This window comes from Sander lucioperca, chromosome 12 (assembly GCF_008315115.2).
Source record: "Sander lucioperca isolate FBNREF2018 chromosome 12, SLUC_FBN_1.2, whole genome shotgun sequence".
NCBI classification, from domain to species: Eukaryota; Metazoa; Chordata; class Actinopteri; order Perciformes; family Percidae; genus Sander; species Sander lucioperca.
Window position 1 is genome coordinate 15901145 of NC_050184.1, and position 17941 is coordinate 15919085.

Sequence of the window (17941 nt, forward strand, 5' to 3'; positions counted from 1 at the left end):
CATCAGGGCAGGGCAGGACAATCAGACAAGGCGGGAAAACAGACTATCAAAATAAAACAGGAAACTGAAATATACACAATCCACAGAATACACAATCAAAACAAGAAAACAGAAACCTACAATCCTCACAGAAACCTAAGCATAAACAATCAATGGAAAATACAGGAAACAGAAACATACAAACAGACAACAGAAATATAAACAACCCCAAAAGAAATATCCACAACCACAACATATGGACTGGTGCAATATCCAAATTGAAGGGGGGTGCAACATTTGTTAAAGGCAAACTAGGTGTCAAACAATTCTACTTAAGTATTGTGGTCAAATCATATCCTACAGACTAAAGAAAAAAAATCTTAGTTTCGTACAGATCCTCGCAAAAATCACACTATTATCATTTTTATTTTTTTAAATGTAATACTGACAGCTATTGTTTAAAGTAGTTACTGTAGTCCATATTCAAAATACTGGAGAGAGTCGTCTCCCCCGGCCCCTCCTCTCCAGACTCGAAGTTCACGGGGGTCGCCAGGTTGAGAATGCAGCATCCAACAATGTTGCTAGACGCTAGTCTCACATAGCCAGACACTCCACATCGCAGCAGAGTAGCTAACGTTAGATGCTGACTATGTAGACAGTCATAAAAGGGAGTGCTGTACCCGACTGACAGCCACCCTATCTCCACTTAAAATTACTGCAACAACCGCCGTTTTCTCTACCCGACAACTTTCTTGGCTTAAGAATATGGCAACAACCACTAAAAACACCACAAACACCCCGTCCTCTCTACCTGACTGACAGACACACTTTCTCGGCTTAAAATTACAGCAACAACCGCTAAAAACACCGCAAACTCATTGTCTTCTCTACCCAACTGATAGACACACTTTCTTGGCTTAAAATTACTCACCGTTTGTCTGCTACGGCTGCTGAACAGGCTACACTGTCGTTTTGCTAAAGTTACATTGCATGTTTACATTATGAGGAAGTCAAACTTACGGTTTCTGTCATAGGTTTGTCACGGTATTGGGCCGTGGCCCGCTTGCCTGGTCCTCCGATAATGTTAGCAGTTATCGCGTGTTAGCATGGCAGCGTTAGCCAGGATCAGTCGGGATCACTTTACTGGCTGTGTCTCAATTGTTTTTGCGAGCAACTAACTCGAGTACTCTATATAATTCGATGTGAGTACACGAATGTTGGTATGACTGAAAATGCCCGTCCCTAGTAGCCGTGATAAATTAGCTTAATGCTTACCAGTTCAGGAGGAAATTAGCCAACTTGGCATCCTTTTAGGCTCTAAGCTGTCTCTATACCAAAACACAAACTTTAGAACTTTAAACATTCCCTCACAGAATGAAACTTTCAAAGGAAAAAATACTGGCATTAGCATTGTCAGAAAAATAAGTAAGTAGTCAACTTAGCATATTTCCTTAATATCTGATGAAATATTGTAGTCATTTTTGGATTCATTACAATAAATATATTGCGTTTTGCACTTTAATTTTAATATTTTTTTAAAGAAAATGAGAACAATGATACAAAAATGATCATTCCCTGCAATATTGTGAATCATATCACAATCGCAATATTAGTCAAAATAATCGCAATTAGATATTTTACTCACATAGTGCAGCCCTACAATAATGTGTATATTTTTTTATATCCAGCAATGTAATAGTTCCTCTCTTTCTTCTAAAGCATTTTTCAGAGTTATGCAAAAAGACATTTTTAACAGTGGGCCGTCATTAGTTATACATACACCCATTAACTTACACTCCCTGACTCTATGACCTACACCTAACTCAACTGTTATTAACCCAGTTTCCTATGTGTGTGTAAGCTGACAGTTTCCCCATCAGTACTGGGTCTCCACCACTGCTGTCAACCTGCACTAACATGACCTTTCCCAAACTACAGCAAAATCTGACTGATGTTCTAATTATTACCCAGAGGCCCCAGTCTGAGTAGACCCTGCAGCAGCTGAGTCAATTTGTGCTAATGTACCACTGATATTGCCTACAACTAAGCTAATATTGCAGCTAATTGTCCTTTACAGTGTTTATACAATGAGAAATAAGTAATTTTGTCAAAGTGACTTTCACTTGGCAAAATGTTCTTCATGGGGAGGAAATTGAGGATTTAATGAGAAAATGTTACATCCACATCTACAAGTGTTACATCCACATCGTAAAAAATGACTACATTTGAACATAAATTGTCTTCTAATATGTCACTATTTTAATATAACCTTACATTTCAAAACATAGCAAGATATTTATGTATTATTGATTCATTATGAATTATGATGAGTTACAACAAAGTCCCAATGTCAACTGCTTTTGGCAAATATACTAGGTCATTTTGTAATCCAGTTATCAACATGTATCCACCTGAGAAAATCAAATATCATGATATTCTTAACCAAATACCTCGATGTTGATATTGCGACGATATTGTAGGGGTGACAATTGATGTTTTAACAAAATGGTAACTACACAATGAGATTTTTTTTTTTAAATCATCACAAAAGTCAATTTAATGACTATATGTGAGTAAAGGCAAATAATAGAACAGCTTGAACAGTCTGGAAAGTTCAGAAAATGACATTACTTTACTCTAATGCAGCCTTTAAAACCAGAAAAGACAACACACACATATTAAAATGTTATGATATCCAAAATCTAAGACGATATCTAGTCTCATATCACGATATCGATATAATATTGATATATTGCCCAGCCCTAATTCAGATTTCTGTAGTATTAAACTGTTCCTGTTGATAGCATTGTAACCACAGGTGTCGCCAAAACAACCAGGACAGAAATCTTAAGGATTATAACGTTTACATTGCAATGTACTACAACCTAGCTGAATATTGGGCTTCAGCGTAAAAAAAGAAGTATGTTGGCTTATAGGTTTGTCACTTTTTTTCAGAAAACAGGTAAAAATTAATTATTTGGTCAGTAATCATCTATTCAAATTCAAATTTCTTATACTTACAGGTATAAGCTTGACACACCGTGCCTTTTACTCCAGTAGGGGGCGGTTCGAAAATGTACTGTGGTACTGTCTGTCCCATTGCTCCGTTGTTCTCAATACACTAGGCTATGATTTATCTTCACTAATGCAAAATGCAGAAAACTAGCTGTGGTGTGTGGACCATTATGACCATCTGATGTGTAGAAGCATTTTAGATTTGACGCAGCCTGTCATGCTCTGAGTCAATCTGTTGGTTTGATAATACCAGCCTTGAGTTTTAATCTACAACTGAACTGGGTTAAGGTCTTAGTTCACACACACACACACACACACACACACACACACTGGGCTGGACATAATACCAATGCTTGACTGGTTTAATTGGAACAGAAGGGATGCTGGGTGGATTTTACTTCCTCTTCAAATCCCTAGAGTTGGAGGGTACAGTGTCTTCATCCTGCAGCTGTGCATTTTACAATTCTTACAATGAATATATGCAATACAGCATTTCTGAGTGGAGCAAGATGATGAAAATACTCACTTGAATTCAAGAAAATGATAGATATTCACATTATTCATAACCCTTGACACCACTTCTGTGTGCAACTGAAATTAACTCACACTGATGGGCAGGCTTTTATTATTTAATTCATTTTAACCGCCTCGCCCATTGAGTGATGCGCCTTCCTGCAGAGAGGAGAGAGAGTGAAGCCCATAGCGCATATCGTATCAGAAGTTTTCTGAGAACACAGCAGGGCAGCCTGCTCTAGAGATGCAGGAACATCACTCTGAAATTAAAAAGCAAGAGAAGAGGAGAGAAAAATAAGGGAAATCATGAAGTAGGTCAGGTTGCTAAGTTTTGGGTGGTCGGGTGAGGAAAAGGGAAGATGAGTTGAGACGTGCAGTGGGAGAACAAGGCCTTTTGTAAACATAAACAGAGAGATATCAGCAGATTTAGGGGCTGCCACTGACGGCTGTTTTCCTTCAACTGAGAAGGGACACACCTTAAGCTAAGTTTCCACAACAAGACTTTCAAAGTTGGCAGTTGGCTGTACAATTCACACATCACAACTTTCTGCCTTGTTGACTTTTTTTCACACCATGTGACTGACCACTGCTCACATATGACTGGATCTTTTATAAGGAGGAACCCCTGTCTATAGGGCTGGGCCATATGGAGAAAATCAGATATCACGATATTCTTGACCAAATACATCGATATCGATATTGCGAAGATATTGTTGGGTAGTCTGGCTATCACCAGACCAAGCTCAATCTTTTAAGATTGAACATTAGTCTGGGGAGTCTGCTCTGTATTTTCTACTGCACAAGAGGCGTGATCAACGGGCATAGTTCAAATGACTCTGTACGCAATTGGATAGTCCTTCAACCAATCAGACCAACGATCCGGGTGACGTAGCAGCGACAGCGGCATCATCGGGTTGCTGCTCTTCGTTGGCCGAATGTAAACAAGAAGCTGCTTGGTCGCTTCTCTATTGTCATCGTGTTAAACCCGCCAATAGCGCGCCAAGTGGATAAGCCAGTTTGTGATTGGTCCCCGCAAAATTGTAACGGAAGCAGGATAGATAAACGTACAGGTTTCCAGCCTGAGCTGCAGGGCGAAATCAAATCGCCAGCAGATCGGTCTAATTGTTGGGTTGACAATTGGTGCTTTCACAAAATATTTTTACAATGAGATTTTAGATAAATAATCATCAATAATGTGGTAAACAGTTTCAAGTGAAAATATAGAGAAAAAAATAAATAATTTTTTTCCACCCCATTTATAATAATTGATAATATTAAAATATTTTCATGACTTTGTTGTACTTTATTGATAACAGTGCTGCAGTGTTGGCCTGTTGTGGTGTTAATAAGGTTTCAATTCAGAGCTTTTTAAGAAAATAAGTTAACGGTGATGTGAAATGCTTCTACAACTCTTTTTCCAGCTGTATGTCATTTACACCAGACAACTTTGATACCACCTGCTAGCTGCCTGTTTGAAGTTGATGAGGCAATCCCCGTAGAACCACTTGCAACTCTCATGATTAATCATTGACCAGCAAAAACACATACCCTCCTTTTATTTTTTCATCAAAAACATTGAAAACGAAAAACAATTTTTTTCCTCAAAAAAAAAAAAAAAATAAATAAATACTTGGCCAGCGAAGTGTAAACTTACAGTCAGTGGAGACCATTATTAAAGGGCCCAGAGCCAAGAGTTTCTTTTTCCTTGTTCTGCCAAATCACAGACTAAACGTTCATTAGCTGGCTCTGCCAGTGACAGTTGTCATTATAGCCAGAAAAATCAATAGTCACCAGCTTCAGAGCCAGACTCTTACTGGCTACAGCTTCATACTAAATGGCTAAAATACTAAGTTATGTAAGGTATTGTGATTTCATTGTAAAAGCCCTAATCAAAACAATAACGTTCCATTTTGATTCACTCATCTCAGAAATGTACAAAAAGAGTTCCCACAACCCAACACTCTCTTTTGTTTGTCACATATGACATTAGTTTTGCCACACTAGCTGTTGATCCATGCAGATACAAACGGGATGTGCCATACTGTTCACAGAATTTAAATGGTTTGTAACCACACCCATCTGGCACGGCCAGCTCTGTTATGATCTCGTTTGGAGCGCACTCATTTATTTGGTAATTGCCTCCCTCTGCTATCTGATTTAGATTTCCCTCTCTACGGCTGTTGTCTCTCAGTTCTCTCCCACACTGAAACTGAAAGTGAATGCAACTGAAATGATGCCTTTTGCAGAGGAAAACTGTGTGCTAGCTGTGCTAACCCTAATTGTCAGTCCGATGTAAAAACCCATTCCAGTTGTAAATGGCAGCAAAAACTCCTTGAAGGGCCCAAATGAAAGGTAAATCACAAACAACACCATTTCTGATATAGATGTTGTTTTTTATGATGTACAGTAACTTTAATTTGGGCCCTCCAATGGCTTCTTCCACTCTCTTTTATATGATCAGCAGATAATGGTGGAGCAGAAACATTAAGAGGCTTTCACAGCAGTACAGGGCACAGCAGAGATGGAGCTCCCTGTTTCCATTGTACATCTTCTGCTCTGTCCACTCTCGCTCACTCTAAGCAGTTGTTTTCTCTTATCCCTGCTGTTGCCCTGTCCATAACTGTCTATCTGCCACAGTGCATCGCTCTCTTTTCTCTCTTCCCCTGCAGCATGAGCCACAACGGGGCATCTGGGGACTTGCTGTGCCATTCAGCCAAATCTCCCCACCCAGCCCAGCAGTTTCCCAGCAGATGCTGCGTTCTTCCTTAAATAGATAGGATGTAGGGCCGAATTAAGAGAAGAAGCAACAGAGGGAGGGACGGAGAGTAGATGATGGATGAGACAGAATAAACAAGGAAAAGGCCAGTAAGGGTAAGACTAAAATAAAGAGACAAAAACCAGAGGAATGAGTGGGCTACAGGGTAGTATAAAAATGCAAAAATACATCTGTCTGGCTAAGTTATGTTGACTGCACAGTGGCAGTAAAAGCACAATGTAATAAGGAAACTAATGTGAGATGGGAAAAAGAAAGCTGCGTTCATAGAGGAGACAGGATGGAGATTGAGAAAGAAAAACAAGAAAACAGAACCAAAGGGGTGATAGGGTTAACAGTGGACTCGTCCATGTGGGCCTGATATTTAGATATAGAGCTATGATTGTATTAATGTGAATGTAAGACACCAATAATCCCAGTTATGCTTAATTTAATCAAGCCAGATTAAGAAAAGGAGAGAAGCACAAGAGTGAGAGCTCAAAGGGTATACAGATAATTACACTGGCTTTTCTCCCCCATCATTAGAAATCTACGTTTCTCCTGAGCTATTTCCCTTTTTCGCTCATTTGGAGCCGATCGGTCTGTCAACCCTAGAACAAACAAGTTACTAAATTTCATACTTGGTTTTTAAAATCTGATTTCACACAATTGCACCTAATATTTGTTCCATTATTACCTGTTCTCTTTTCACTGGCAGGTTTCTTATCTGGTTTTAAGTATGCAATTGTCCAGCCTTTTGTCTGAAAAAGTCCCCCCTTCAAAGCTTCAATTTTTATCAAACAAACATTTATAATCAGTTAAATTCTTTTATGAACGATGATGCCTGGACCTGGACGGCAGCTTGTTGCAGTTGCTCTCGCTCACTTTCTAACTTTCGGTAAATAGTCACCTTTTAAACTCTTTCTTTTCTTAAATAAGATAAGCTCTAGTAAGTCATTGCTCCTCCAAAATGATGCTTTTTCCTAATTCCACTTTACTTTATTTATTTCTTGCACTGTAGCTATGATACTTTGCAACACTTATTGACTAGGTCTTTTTTCTTAATCTTATTAATTCATTTTTATTTTTTTGTGAGCAACTGCAACTGAACAATTTCCCTGAGGAATAAAGTATTCTGATCCTGATTATGTTAATTAGTTTAGCATGTTAGTATGCTAACAGTTGCTAATTAGCACCAAACACAAAGTACAGCTAAAGGCTGATGATGGTAATGTCATTAGTTTTTTGCAGGTACGTTGTTATAAACCAAAGACCTGGACAAAAGTCAAGAGATCACCAGCACGATTAGGATTCATCCTCTGGGAACCGCTATGTCAATACAAAATATGAATCCTGGATGTCTGGACAAAATGTCATGGCAATCCATGCAGCAGTTGAGATATTTCAGTCTGGACCAAAGTGGTGAATAACTGACTGATTGATAAGGAGAACCTTTCTGAAATAGATAATGGAGCCAAAGTTATATTTATTTATTTGGAAATGTCTGAAATTTTCTGTCTGCCACAGATGTAGTACATGGCGCGGTCGACACTGAGACATTAACCCAAAACATGGGTGTATTGTTTCGAGAAGACGCGCAGCTGCTGTGACCACCAAACCATTGCAAACAAGTGACAAAAATGGCACAGGTGCGTTCATGAAATGCATCGAGGCCTAAACGCTGCTTGAGCACCATCAAACACCAGCTGTTGTACCATGACCCTCTTTCCCTGCCTCCCTTCAGACCCACAGGGTCCCGGTGGTCCTTCTCATCAGCCCCCAACATGACTACCAACGAGTGGGAAAGAACAGGACCTCAGGGGGCCAGTAATGAAGTGTCAGGGAGGATAGGGGCATAATGAGTTAGAGAGCAAAATAAGAAGAGAGAGAGGTAGAGTAAAGCCAAGGAAACAGACCCCTCAAGTGTTCACGAGACTGAACTGATGAAACCAGAACTCTGCTCGCTAGATACAGAATGGCTCTGAATGCCAAAGAGATTTTCTCCTCACACTTCTTTGCAGAGTATCAATTAATCTGCAGTGGATTATGCCTTCTGCATTTCAATCATTACACCGAAACACAATAGCTCACCAAACCATTCCCTATATAGTGTTTAGTCAATAGTGAACTACATAGGGAACGACCAAATGAGATTTCGGACACTCACTGAAAGTATCGCTGCGTCAGTAGGTGCGCCGGTTATTTGTGTGACGGAGGCGGGCGAGCCCAGCATCACGTAAACAAAGCGCAACAAAAATACTTCTAATACATCCTTGAAACAAGCCGAGCACTCAGAAGAATAGTAAAAGGTATATATGTTACATGTTCCATTTCCACTGTTTAGAAACAAAAGCCAGCTCCATTTTCACTTTATACGTTTTTGCAGGTGCTTCTGCTTCTTCTACTTTTCTGGGGGAGGTACGTGTAGGGTACATTGTATATACACTCAAATTAGCTGTGCATTGTGGGTATTTTATAGTGGACTATATAGTGAATTAAATTAACCGCAGAGAATCCGAACACCACTACAAAATGGCGAACACGCTACATACTGTAGTGCACTGTTTCCGCGATAGGGAACGATCATTTACCAAATCCGCCCTACCAAAGCAACCAGCATTGTGGGTGACCTCATACAGCCTCTTCAGCCTTCTGCCATCTGGGAGAAGGCTGTTCCACCAGACTGACGAACAGCCTTTAGAATGTATTACTGTATTGTACATATTACTTATCTTTTTATTGCATATATAACTTATCTTTCTTTATCTTATTTGTATATATTATTTGTATATATTATGTTTTTATATTGTACTTGTTGCATGTGTCCTTATTGCACTGTGGGTCGGAGAAAAACGTATTTTCAATTGCTCTGTATGTCCGGCATATATTGCAGAATTGACAATAAAGTTGACTTGACATGACTTGACTTGGTATTGAACACAGCTGGTGTGTTCTCTATAGACGGATGTGACAGGTCAAATAGGCAAAGTCTACCAGGCTGTCTGAATAAAGTCTTGGGCTCCAGGAAAGTGTGATGGATGTTTTTTCGCTATTTTATACACTTAAAATGAGTTAATTATTGAAAATAATCATTTGCAGCGACAGTTGGCATGTCTAGCGTGTCCACCTTTTCATGATGAATCCGAGCTTTCTCTAATTGATGGAAGGGTTCAGCCTTTTTTCACCCACCTCCCCAGCAAGACCTTGTATCAAAGCCAGCGGCAGCAATCACATGAAGCGATCAAAGAGCAATCAGTTTCCATGAGCTGGTGTGTCTCCATGCCTCGGGCAAACTTCAAATAATACCCACTACTCTATGTGGCAGCAGTCACACAAAGCAATCACACAGCGACTTGTTTCCCTCCACTCGGAGGAAATCTAAAAGTGGAAGCAATCATAGCAAATAATCAAATAGCTATGTCTCTACTGAGCTGGATTGCCTTAGTACTAAACTTAATACTTTACACCCTTACAGTGATTATTTAATCAAACCTTCCCCCTTGCTCTACATTGCTCCCAGCATTAATGGCCCTGTGGCTATAATAACTAATTTCAGCCTGACAGTTACTTTCTTAAAAATAAAATACTACTGTGGTTACATGAATCTCCACAACATATGATCAGCCTTGAACTAAAACTTAATGTTTTCTACATTTCATTATTTATTCTGCATCTTTGATCTGATAAGTGCTCACAGCTGTCCAGGTTTTGCTGTTGCTGGGGTTTTTATGATCAATTTTGTTTTGTTTTTATTCTGACCAAGACTGAATGCAATTATTTTAATACAGATGCAGAGTGTGACTTTAAACTACTGTAAACTGATTTCAGAGCATTGCAGTGCCCTACAGCCATTTAACCAGAACCTTTTTTAATTTAATACAACAGACCTTTTCTTCAGAGCAGACATTTAGACGTGTCTTAGCAGAGAAGGCACAGGTGTAACTAATACCATTAACAAGGCGTCCCAATAAGCCGTGACAGTGAGCCAGCATGCACAATACCGGGCCCTGAAACCAAGCGCGATAAATAGAATTCAGCCATCATTAAGGTTATTAAGCACATCTGCGCTTTTCCTACTGTGACAAGTCAAGATGTCCGATGTTTGGCAGTTTTAGAAAACGTAAAAAAACTCAGTTGGTAGAGCGGGCGCCCATATACAGAGGTTTACTACTCAACGCAGTGGTCCAGAGTTCAACTCCGACCTGCGGTCCTTTGCTGCATATCATTCCCCCTCTCTCTCCCCTTTCATGTCTTCAACTGTCCTGTAAAAAATAAAGGCCAAAAATGCCCAAAATATAATCTTAAAAAATATATATATCTATTTGTACCACAATTTAAAAAGAAAAATGCATAAATATGGTACTGTATATAGTGCATGTTGTCATAAACTTAAAAAATAAAGATATTAAATATCATGTTTTGGCCTACTGCTGCAGTCCAATTATGCAATTTGCTGGATTGAGCTGGGAATGTGCCATGGTCCTTAGTGTATCCATGTGCTTGTTATTCCAAACACGCTGCTGCTGTTGGAAACAATGCATTGGTTTTATCCCCAGAGGATCTACTGTACCTTTGTTCCCAATATATGAATGGGACATAAAACTAGTACATGCCAACACGTTTCCCAGAACTCCAATGTCCTCCACCGTTTCTGTAATCATGATCAGTTGTACCAGGTCAATAGGCCTAATGAGGGGAATCATGTAAACAATAAAATGTAATTAAACAATAAGGCAGCTGCTGTCACACACAGACACACACACAAAACACATAAACCTGTTTGCCTGAGCTACTATGTGCGCTTAAGAGAATCCTAACGCCACACACGACAAGCTGTTTTAATTAACATGGCGGCGACCTGCTGACATGTGGACCCGACTCGAGGAGAAGCAGACTCACACACTGGGCTACATCTGCATCTTCACAGGTGGAGGGACGAAACATAGCAATGAGGTGATCACTCAACTTTCTCCTTGTTCCTCAAGTCATCTTTGTCTCATGATAATTGACAACATGACAATTAAAGGAATAATAGTTTGACATTTTGAGGAATAAAGTTATTAGCTTTTTTGCCGAGAGTTAGATGAAAGGATTGATACCACTCTAATGTCTGTACGCTAAATATTAACCTAGCTTAGTTTAGCATGAAGACTGAAAGCAGGGGGAAACTTTGATTTATTAAAGGTGAACTATTATGCTTTTCCATATTTTCTATCACATGTATAATGTTATAGTCAGATTTTCATGTTAAACATGGCCAGAATTGTTAAATTTGAGCTTTAGAGGAGCTGATAGGCGAATGTTGCTACCTTTATGGCCCTGACACACCAACCCGATAATCGGCCATCTGGCGAGGTCAGTGACTCGAGTCTGTTCCGTGTGTTCCGTGCCGTCGTCAGTCGGAGGAGGAGCTGTCGGCCTTCATTTTGGCCGACCTGACTTGCTGAATCGGAGGGCGGGCAGTCGGACTCAATGACCAATCTGATTGGTGGAGTGCTAACCCCGGAAATGACGAGCGGGATGAGCGTGACTAAGCCTCTCAAAATCTGACGAAAATCTTTTAAACTGACCTTTGTCGATCTGAAATGAAGACAGATTCAGCAACTGCATGGCCTGTTTCTCGCTTAAAATGTTTTCAGAAACACGTTTCGGTGAACTATCTTCGTAAAATATGAGATTGTATTCCGAACGAAGCTGCCATTATGCCCGGTTGAAAAATCGCGCCAGACCGACGTGACGCGCTCGTCCAATCAGCTTCCGGTTTTCATTTTTTGGGCGACAATACAGATTAGCACCGCCTGCTGTTATGGAGACGTATTACGTCTCGCGCACGCAGAATGTACGTTCAAGTCGGCGTCGCTTCGGTGTGTTCTGAGGCACTTTTTGGACCTCGGGGAGCCGACTGATCAGACCGACTGCCTTTTCTGCCTACAGTCGGCCGTCGGGTTGGTGTGTCAGGGGCTTTAGAGAGAGCAAAGCTAGCCATTTCCCCCTGCCTGCTGTCTTTATGCTAAGCTAAGCTAAGAGACTAGTGGCAGTAGCTTCCTATTTTGTTTTTTGTATCTATCGTACAGACATAAGCGTGGCATTGAACCTCTCTAACTCTCGGCAAGAAAGTGAATGTGCACATTTTGCATGTACTATTACTTTTAAAACTCTGCCTGCTTGAGCTGCTTAATTGTTATTTTCTCTACATGCACCACGCGTTTTATTCCTTTCTCCATTTCTCTCACTTTCCCTCCCTCAGACATCTTATCCCTGTCTAAATGTCCCCTGCGTTGGCAGACTGGATTTCCAAACTGTCCAAAGCATCTCACTTAATCCTTTGATGGTAATATTGGCTCAGTTCCATTCATCTGCCCGGGTTAATGTCTGTAGCTGGCTGGTGTGTGTTTAGCAGCGGCTATCTCTATCCCACACAAACCCCCTTAATCACATCTAAAAGCAGACCTGCCAACCTTGAAGAAATGTTATGAGTACAACCCCCCCCCCCCCCCCTTTTACGTTTCATTCATAAAATAGTGATGCTGTGGCGGCAGGAAAAACGAGGATGATAGCAGCTAGCAGCTGACCTGATGACAGCAAGGTCCCAGGTTAAGAGGTCCCGGAGGTTTGGCCTACTAAGTAGCCTGCCTACAAGTTTAAGCGAGAACAAAAATATAGTTTTTATATAGACTTTTGTATACATTATATATTCTAGTATCATAATTTGTTTAACATGTGCATATTTTTTTTTTTTTTACCTCAACCTCAAACCAGATAAAGACTTGCGCCCCCCCTGTGATCTTTGCCGCCCCCCTTAGGGGTCCCCGGACCCCAGGTTGGGAACCACTGGTCTAGCCAATAGGAGGTGGAGTGAGCTAATAAATAGGCCTAAGTACTTCTGTGTTAAAGATGAGTCAGACCAGGTTAACACATAGCCTTCTTCTGATTACTGAAGGGAAATGAAGTAGTCTAAGTTATGATTTACTCAAAGCAACTTTGAATAGGCCTAAAGCAACTACAAAAAAGCACAAGATTTAAGCCTGGCAGAGACATGATTATAGGCTAATAAATAACATGGGTCAGATATTTTCAGATAGGCTTTTAAAAGGTTGACATGGGTGACATTGCATTATGTCAGTTGCCATCACATTGGCCTAGCAAACAGCCCTACTGTATGCTATGCATCATTAACTGAGCTCGTCACAGCTGGACTCCCTGTTATGTCAAGGTCAGTATTTATGTTCATAAATTCAATTAGGCTAAAAAATAGACTAACTGTTACCTTTACGTTAATCAGCATCTGGCCTGTCTAAAACCTTCTAGTTTTCTAGCCATTCCACCACTTTTCTAACTTCCCTCAACTAATGGGAAGGATGGCGGGTCTGACAGGCTAGCCTATTGACACTATGAACATGTTTTTCTTATCATCCTTTTATTTTTAATATCATTATGTTTCGGGGGGTGGGTGGGGAGTATTTGCAAGAGTGCATGGCTTGTAGCCTGGAGACCTTCCGTCTCATGCTCCTCCCGTCTCATGCCGGGGCCTGTCCAACGGTAAACTCAGATGTTCAGAATACGACGGTAAATTCAGACGTTCAGAATATCCTGAAATTGTGAATTATTTTCTAAATGAAGTCACGGTTAATTTAGCGGGCATGGGAGGCATGAGACAGGAGGTCTGCAGGCTGCAGCCATGCCCGACTCAGTATTTGAGTGTGGGACTGCGTTCGTTACCTTTTGCCCCTTCGTGAATGATATCGATGTCTGTCTTGCACACGGTGCAGAATGCGTGATTAGGTAGCCTGGACAGGTGGAGGCAAGGCCATCTCTCCCGATAGCTGTCAAGAAATCGCTGTGGTTTCCGAACCTTTTTTTGAGGCGGTTCAGTCATGGCATGCAAGCCTACATTTATCCGGACAGCATGGCTTGCTTGAGGCACTGAATTGAATTAAACGCGCAAAGAATTTGGCTAGGAGGAGCAGGTGGGCGGAGGGTTAAAATACAGCGCTCTGATTGGCCGAAAGCTTTTCACTCCACTTACACGCTGTGGCTGAGCGGCAGAATCAACGTCATAGATTGCATAGAAACTGAAACCGGCTAAATGAAAGATGCAACAAAATGCGTACCTAGAGAGCAGCGAATCGTACAAGCGTACTTAAGGGTCAAAATGCGTGCCGAGTACGAAAAATGCGTACATGTTGGCAGGTCTGTAAAAGGCATTTTGTATACACCAACTCTGTCTCGCAGAGTTTAGGGGCTCCGTTTATCAAAGCATGCATAGAACAAGTTCTAGATGTGTACCTAGGAACTGCAGATAAATAAAGATGATACATTTGAACCTACTTTACATTCATCTACTTGTGCATGTAGGTCATATGGTCAATCACATCTCTCTGAGAGTCACAGTCCTTGATGTAGAGTTAGTAGTTGTGGACCAAAGTAGCAAGCGAGAAAGAAAAAGATGGAAAAAACATCACAGACAATGAAGTTAGAATATTGCAGCATCCCGAAAGCATATATGTAGGAAAGCATCCCAGAATGCACTGGGGCAACGGTGTTATAGACATAAGTCTCAATTAGTTATTACAAGCGAATGTGGTTACACAGTGTGTGATGTAGTGATCACGTTCTCATTGCTGTGTGCATACATTGTGGGTTTTGAAAAGCCTGTTGCTATGGTATTAAATTGACATTGCTGAGCACCCTATAGACAACCACAGTAAATTAAAATAAAGCTAAACCAAACTGTTTTATCGGACACTAATTCAAGTGGCTAAAAGAGAAATAAATGAAGGTACAGAATGGGGAGAGCTAAAAAAAATGAAAGACTTTATGTGATGGTGAAAGAAAGACTTGTAATAGATAAATCAGACATCCACTTCAGTGTTATTCAAAGATTATGAATTTGTTTTAATTGCTGCATTGTTTTAGAAGTTCTTTGGCACAACAGAAAATGTATATGGCTTAGTTAAATCAATGAAAGTAAATGGCACCGAAAAGGCAGATTACGACTGAATGTCATTAACAGATTCTCTGAATCTATGTGGAGCCACAAGAGCTCGGCAACACCATAGACGGCATGAAATAGAGCGACACAGAAATTGACAAATCAAGTTCTATGTGTAGAAATTAGCGTATGCATGGTTTATGCACAGCACTTTGTATATGCATGGCTGATAAATGAGGCCCCAGGCTTCCATGAACTGTTCTCAGGTGATGCTTTTATCCTGCACAAATTAATGTGAGTTCAACAGGAGGACAAGATTCAATTCCTAGATCACAACCATCACAACAAATAACAGGAAATGTAAAGATAAGTGTCACACTGCGTTCACTATATCACCATGGAATGACCAGAAAAGGATGGTATAAGAGAGAAATGACAGAAAACTTTAACAAGAAGCCAAGAAATCAGGTAGAACAGATGTGAAATGCATTAAGTTGCCCTGGGAAACAGCTTTGTCAAAAATACATTTCTGTTTTTTTTTTTTCATGTAAAGACCCACTAGCTTCAGGACTCTGTCCTCATGTGGGCTCTGACCCGTGGTTTGAAATTTAGTATAAATTTAGCTGTAAAGTGGGCGGCTCAATTGTTTATGCAGCGAAAGAGGAAGAAAGAAATCCCCAAACACGAACATGAAGAAATGTATTCCTCCTCCAGACAGAACTAATGCTAATTAAAACTATTAATGGATAAAGAAAATCAATTTGCCCTGCTTATCGTTTGAAGAACAAAAAAACAGTCATGCATTTTAATTCAGCAATATCTAACCCGCCATTGTGCCAACTAAATCATCATCAATAGCTAATTTCATACATGAATAACTTTATTCTCAGACAGTCCATTTGCCAGTGTCCCTCACTGCTTGTGCTCTGATGATGGCGAAGAGGCAGGGCCTGGTGAGTCCTGATTGAGGGTGGCATTTTGCTGGCACAATGAGATCTGCCACAGCACTACGCTTCTCTGCTGGATCCAACAAGACAGGCCCAGACGCTGCATGTCAGCTGTAATCCTCATTATGCAAATTAACTCACACCAAGTTAGGGGCAATCATTGCCGGTCAGATGGGAAAAGTAGCACACGCACCAAGAGGGAGAGGAGGGAGGAGTGGTGGAAGGTACTAAGGAACAAACCACCTCTTTAGCAGAGCTGACAGCGGCAGGAGTAGGGAGTGCTTTAAACGGTAGGATGCTGCTCTTAAAAGAAAGTGAGGAGGGAGGGATGATGGAGAGAGAGAGAGAGAAAAAAAAATGTCATAATTCCCAAGTGGAGGAAGAGGACAGAGGAGCAGGACTATCTCTATCTGAAGACTCGACTCAGTAAAAAGATATCAGAAAGTTCAGGTTGCTCCAAAAAAACAGAATAAAGACTCTATCTGCCAGTGACTCGCAACCGCATCCAGATGTTGGGCAGCGCAGCAGATGGTACCAGCTTGTCTAGAAAAGACCATCTCACTAACAGCTGGATGGATTTGCCCTTCAACCTCCTCCCTAAATCCCTGAATCTGCACCAAAAAGCACTCACGCGTTGCTCCAACTCCACTGATACAACACAGGGGCATCACTTTACCAAATCCTACGCAGTGGCAAAGTCCCTGCAGCGGATATCATTTGCCATCCAAACTTGGATTAGGTCACCACTTATCAACTGATGATTGAGATGAACTAGATTAGACTTGAGTCCTGCAAATACTTACTTAACCGTGCTGGGTATTATTGTGGACATGTTGTTCAAACTGATTCCTGGCGATATTTGTGCTTGATCCTCGTCCACCATTTTATCGCTTCAACAACAGCGTTATCAAACTTAGGCATAATGAGTATAAACACCTTTTTATACAGATTTGATGCCCATTAGCATAGCTCCGCAACGCCCATAAACAACGAGAGCATCTCGGCCAACAGAGAACATGTGCGCGGAGGGTGAAGCGTTCTGCATGCTGCATCGACCTTCCGAAGCTAAAGTCTTCCTATAGCAGCTTCAAGAAGTCCGCAGGGGCGCCTGTGTGTGGCGATATTAGATAAGAAGGAAAGTTTTGGTGACAGCAGTCCTTACCTTTCCGTCCGGTGGCTGCACGGCACGTGCAGTCAGCGGTGCGTCGGCGCTCGCCTGCACAGCTCCGCGTAAATGTTCGGACACGGCATGTCAGCAGCAGCAGAGGACAGCGGTGGTCCTGTCGTGTTCCTGTTCAGTGACAGAATCCAGCCAAACAAACACCAACGTTACCTTCGTCCTCCTTCCACTGACTCAACACCCCCCCTCCCGCCTCCTCTTCCCTCTCCTCTCCCCTCGTCTCCTCCCCTCACTCGCTCACAGTGCGCATTGATGCACTCCCGAAACCCTCACAGTGGCAGCTGTCCCTCCACTAGTGACAACAGCGGATTCATCATCGCCCCTTTAAACTCGAACATAGATGTAAATGCACCCAGTGCTGCTTTTGTGTCGCTAGTTTCAGGCTTCCCGCAGCGCAGCGCCAGCATCAGGTAACTCCAGACTCACCTGAAGGGAAAGATGCTGCCTCTAAAGGTGAGGGTGCTCCGGAAGCTGCGCTGCTGCCATCGTGTGGATTGAGGGAACCACCAGAAATTCACACTTAAAACTACACAACGCAGTCAGTTTAACTGGCATTAAAGCCATTCCATTGCAGCGTAGTTGTTTTATAAAATACACCATTTTTTACACTTCAGGAACAGGTG

General features: G+C 41.3%; 1 protein-coding gene across 1 annotated transcript in view; it reads right to left on the reverse strand.

Moving 5' to 3' along the window:
* Positions 1-17488, reverse strand: part of LOC116040698 (kelch domain-containing protein 8B) — a 173465-nt gene extending 155977 nt beyond the window's left edge. Inside the window, exon 1 of the mRNA XM_031286261.2 lies at positions 17301-17488. The gene's annotated coding sequence lies outside the window, so the exon portion shown is untranslated. The remainder of the gene's footprint in view (positions 1-17300) is intronic.
* Between the last annotated feature and the right edge of the window lie 453 nt (positions 17489-17941).